The following is a 6000-nucleotide window of genomic DNA, read 5'->3' as shown; positions in this document are numbered from 1 at the left end:
GAGGAGGGACCAGAAAGGGAGGGCAATTTAGTAATTAGACATAGGAGTACCGTGTCAAGTGTGCCAATGTGGTGCGGGCCAGCTGTCCATGTGACCTGTCGCCAATCCCTGTTTGATTCAAAACCCCTACACCTCTAATAATGACTCTTCTGGCTCTTCTGGACCACACATTCAAACCAACAACCAATTCCATTCTTCCACGTGTACAACCACTGGCCCCACAACGAGTATCTAATAATCTTATAATCCTCCATCTCCTTTTCGAACCTTAAAATAAAATAATGCATGGGTTTCCACGCCGCCACTACTGGAAGAATCAGGTCAACAGAAAGACATTGATGATTCAGAGGATTATTGGGTTCAATAATCGTTGCCAGCTGGCAATCTTTACACGCTGGAACTGATCGTCGCCACGTTTTGTTTGTGTACTTAGATTCTCTGCCACTTTCATTCCCGGCTATACCCCGACAAGAAAGAACAGAAAAGGAAAAGTGTGGGGACCACTGACCTTCCCCACTTTCAGTTCAAAACTTTTCTAATCTGTCCTTAGGATCTGTTTGTTTGAGGGGATTCTTCTACCCACTCCAAAGATTTGGTGAACAAGAAGCACTTGAAATGGAACATGATTAAGATTGCAAGAATACAAAATTAACACCTATTTGGGACCATAACTCTTTCCATTCCTGTCTTTCTATTTCATTCCTAACATTTCTTTAGTTTGTTTCCATATTGATTTTATGTATTTTACATATTGGATGAAAATATAAGTAAAGTGAGAAATGATTTTTGTTATCATGTAGGTTTGTGTTGCTGCAAATCTTCCTTCGAGATTTGATCTAGTTAAAATAACACGTAAACGATTGAATTGATTCGGTTTGAGAATTGCTTGTAGCATCTCCACCAGATGGATCTACATTGTATTCACTCAAATATTGATTTTGTGGTGGGCGGATTGTATGATTAATTATTTTCCTTCGCCTTTCAACGTGTGGATCGTTGAAGAAGATGCAGACCAGCTCAGTCAAACCCTAACTAGTTGCAAAAGAAGCAAGAGATCCATTTGAAACAAAGCTCTAATGTATTGAACATGTTTTACCTTAGTTTCCACGCTTACTCTATTTATATTGTCTGGTTTGTATGTTGGGTTGTTCTTTTCCGTCAAACCTCCATTACTCTTGTATGGCTCAGATTTGTTTGGTCATATAATTCTCGAATTATATCGATTAGATCAGAGGACCACTAGCTGAACTAGGTTGGACTTGTAGTGAATGATTTATCCCTAACAGTTTGTAATTGTATACGTTCTTAAGGACATCCTTGTAGTGTCTCAATATATATTTTTTTCTTAAAAAAATGAGGGAAAGAGGTACTTTAATGGCATGTTTGATAACGTTCTTAAGAAACATTTTTTGTGTTCTTCTGTTCTTTGGGAATGAAAGAACGAGTTAGAGATGTTTGTTAAAACGATTCATTCTTCTAGTATTTAAGAATGGACCAATTAGAAATGCGTTCTAAAAAACGCCTTTTAGAGAACACAAAAAATGTGTTTTTATCAAAAGAATAGAAACAGAAGTAATAAAATTGGTCCAGATTGAAACCTTAAAACGGATTTATCAACTACTAACTTATTCTAATAGTGTTATGTAATTAATTTTAAAACGAATTTATTAAACGCTCATTTTCAAGCAAATAATGGTCTTTTAACACATAAACATTAAAAAAAGATTTTGCATAAGAACTAGTATTTCAAAACGAAAACATTACCAAACACATAATAAGTTAGCTAGACACGACTTACATGAATATACTTCAATTTTTATAGTTTATCTCTTTCAATTTTGGAAAGGAATTGAAAAAAAAGAAGTTTAGAGCTTACTTTACTATTTATTAGTAATATGATGATCATGTCAAGACACTTCACATGATAGTCTCACCCTTGCATGAAGAATTTTATGATGCACTTCAAAATTATTAAGCATCGAGGGAACATGCATTATTTATTTATTTGGGAGCTATTGTCAACTAGTTATAGTGACTAGCCCCAGGGGACAGGGGGCATGCAGGGGTAAAGGAAAGATGTTATAGAGGCAGATGTTTGAATTCATGATTTTCTTGAACTTAAATTGTCTTTATAAAGGAGGCTGCCGCTACAATGCTAGAAGCACATCCAAAATGTGCATAATTGATACACAAAGGAATTAATATGATTGAATCCAATTCTCAAAAGATCAACAAATAGCAGTTTATGAAAGTGAATTAGAGAAAAATAATGTGACATGATTCTATTATTTTCTTTTTACCTCTCCTCCAAAAAATAATGTGACGTGCAGTTAGGTTCACATTGTTGGAGCTGTAGTGGCATAGCCTGGCCATAACGTTGTAGTGTTCTAGTTGCTCTAGTCGCTGTCCCTATACATATATATATAATAGTATATTAATTTAGCTTAATACTCTATGGTCCTCATTACTACATGTAGCTTTGTTAATTTATGTGATTTATTTATGTTTATTATTTTAATTATTGATTAGTGTCTCATTAAGGTAATTTGCAACTACTTCCTGTGGGACTTACTTTATAAATGAATGTTATCAAAAATAAAATAGATTATTTTTCATCTAACCACTTTGGACAGACTTATTTTTTATTCTTTTGGGTAGAAACTTAGGATAGACTTATTGGCATTCGATGCAAAAGTCAGATTTGGAAGTAAATCCCCCTGATCTAAAAGTTCTGATGCCGTGAGACCATGCTATAGCCTCTCTAATGCTACTAGTCACCATCATCACAACCGCTGTAACTTCCTCTGCCAGAGCCCCTGCTGCAACATCATCCTATCACAGATTTGGCTAAGGAAAAGTCACCGCTGTTAAAGCACTAACCTATTTGCACTTCTCATGAAGTCAAGTGGTTAAACTTCCTTGCACTTCCGACTTCTAACTCAATCCAGTAGTTGTTCAAGCTGTAGCTTCTTTGCCCTTGTGGATTGTTATCTCTCTGCCCTAGTGGCATGTTAGTCTCCGCCTTTATAACGTGTTTTCACCTATTTGGGAGCTTGTGATGGTAGATGTGTATTTCGCATTATTCAGTTTATTTGTTATTGTTGTTGTTACAACTTTCTTTCTAAGATTTTATTGGAATTAATCCATATCTTAGTCTAGATGACCTCGTCTACTGTGTGTTTGATATCTTGTTCAAATTCATTTCTTTGGTTTCAAATGTTTCAATTCAAATACTGTGTTTTCATGCATCTAATTTTCTATATTTCTTTGTTTTTGTGTGTTTTTAATTCCTTAAAGGTTAAATGAATGGAAATTATTCTTTGAAAAAAAAAAAAAATTCATTTTATAAGTATAGTCCTCAGTGGGCCCAAGAATTAAGTAACTGACTTGAGAGCCCAATGAGGACAGCCATTTTTTGACCAAAGTTGGTGGCGTCTAGAAGAGAATCCGGATCATCACCCCCAACGGGGAGCACAAGCGATGGTTTTTCCACCACAAAAAGTGGTGGGCCCCACCCCAAAAATGAAAAAAAAAAAAAAAAAAAAAACCTTCCCATCACCACCCGGCCCCCCCTGTTTTTTGTGGTGGTAAACCGTCTTTGTGCTCCCCGCCGGTTGCAGATCCGGACTCTCTAGAAGACGCCATACTCGTGTCTTCACGTACAGGCACAGCTGGCAGCTTTGGTAGTTACGTCTACCGCCACTAGTGCCAGCCATATATAATATATAAGTTGGTCAAAAAACGTCCAAGTCCAACATAAGGGCTTTTTTATCAATATCTTTAATCGCCACACATCTCTCTCCCATCTTAATCAAGTTCAAACTCGTTCAGAAACGTGGAAGAGTTAATTACGCTGGAATCCACTTTTCTTTCCAAATTAGAAATGAAGGCCTCCTTGTAGCTGTTAACGAAGAAAGAGGGTGTGAAGGAAAATGGCAATCTTTGCTAAGAACTTTTCCAAATCATGATAAACAAATTACAACTGCAAAATGGGAAATCACATTTAGATATTAATGATCAATTCAACAACCAGCTAAATATACAGTAAAGCATTGTTGCATCTAAATCTAACCACTTAATGAACACGATCAAATCCGGTGAGTTTGGCTTAGGACTTGTTCACAAAAAAAGAAGTGAGTATGAAGTAATTTTGGTGGTCTTGCTGTTGCATTTGAAGTTCAAATCAAATTCAAGAATAACGTTTTCTTACTATCTAAAGCCTAGTTATGTCTTTTTTTTTTTTTTTTTTTTGAATATTCGATCAATTCAACTAACTCAGTACTTAAATGTGTGGATTTACTGTTGTTTTTGGTTTCTTTTTCTGACTTCATTCTTTTAGAATGTCAATATTGCAACGTACGTGTCATTACTTTGCACAAAGCCATGGATTTTTTCTTTTGACTTCAATGCTGTAGAGAAGCTGCCTCTTTGGCCAGAAGATCAGCCGCCCTAGCTATTTGCTTCACGCTTAACATGCTGGAATTTGATTTCTGAGAAAGAATTTCCCAGCTCCCTTGTATCATTGAACATCATTTTGACTTTCCATGCACCAACATGGATCCATCAACATTCAGTTTTATCCAATCTCCTGGTGGTGGAGATCAACAAATGAGTTGCCGATTCTGTATACGAGCAAACTGTTGTGGATGTCCAATTTCTGCCTTCTTTCCCAGCAAGTCACTTAGTGGTTGTGGAGTTGAAGTCACAATCAAAGGAGTTGAAGTCACAATCAAAGTAGTGTTGTGGATCCATAATAACCCTAATAAGTGAAGAGCCTTTAATTCTTTTATAATATTGGCATCCCTGAAGTTATATGGTGCAATAAGGTCTTGAATTTGAGCAGAAAGAGAGCTTGAGCTGTCCCAATTTTGCAATGAAAAGTGTTCCCACACTGAAGTTGCAATAGGGCACCATAGTAGTGAATGATCTTGCGTGGGCTCTGCTCCACATATCAAGCATTGTACAGGTATATTGCAACCCTTTTGTGAAAGTAGGATGCTGTGGGCAGTTTTTGATGGATCACCTTCCATAGGAAATGTAACATTTGAGGGGTAGCTTCAATCTCCATAGCTTCTGCCAACCAAATTCGAAAGTTGGATAAGTTGGGGAATGCTCCAGAGAAGTCCCACATTGTAGTAAATTCAAATTATTTGATCCTCACATGTGAAATGGGAGTGGGATTGAAGGATCTTCGACTAATTGTGATGGCCATCATTGAAGTACAGCTTCCCAATTCCAAGTCTTTTGTGAGTTGGTTTATGAATGCATCCACCGTATTGGGGGTACCTGGTGAGCAAATGGGAAACAACCAATGTCTTGCTATAAGAGTAGAGAATAAATAAGAAAAAAAGATGAGAGAGAAGAGGGGAGAATAAATAAGAAGAAAAGATGAGAGAGAAGAGGGGAGAATAAATAGGGATTGAGGAGTGGGGGTGTAAATGGATAACCGAAATCCGCTCCTGAATTGGCATTTGCATCCGTTTAGTGGTATCCGAATCCGTCCAATTACTAATAGGATGCGGATATGATGTACCCTTTCTTACCGATTATTATCTGTCCGATTAAGTTACTTATTTGGATTTATTTTTCTTGATTTTATAATTTTCTACTTGAGATATGTGACTATTTTTTATAGACTTTCTATTAAAATAACCACCAAAGTTGCTAAAATCTTAAATTTCAAACCTAACCTCACAAATAAAATGGTAAAACTTATATTCAATCCATGTACATGGCCATTTAGAAGAATCTACTTAAGAAAATAATTATCTGATTATCATCCGAATCCAACTAAATCTATTCGAAAACCGATAGGTTATTATCCAAATTCGTTCGAATATAATAGGTTGCAGATATGGTATTACCACTATCCAAATCTGATCTGTATACACCCCTATTGAAGAGTTAGTTTTTAATCAGCAATACATTTATAGCCATTATTTTACCTTTAAAAATTATTCTCAATATTGAAAGGGGAGTTAAATAATGATATTTCACATG

This window comes from Hakea prostrata, chromosome 10 (genome assembly GCF_041222555.1).
Source record: "Hakea prostrata isolate BN-2017 chromosome 10, UWA_Hpros_2, whole genome shotgun sequence".
NCBI classification, from domain to species: Eukaryota; Viridiplantae; Streptophyta; class Magnoliopsida; order Proteales; family Proteaceae; genus Hakea; species Hakea prostrata.
Note: the sequence above shows the minus strand (reverse complement) of the source record.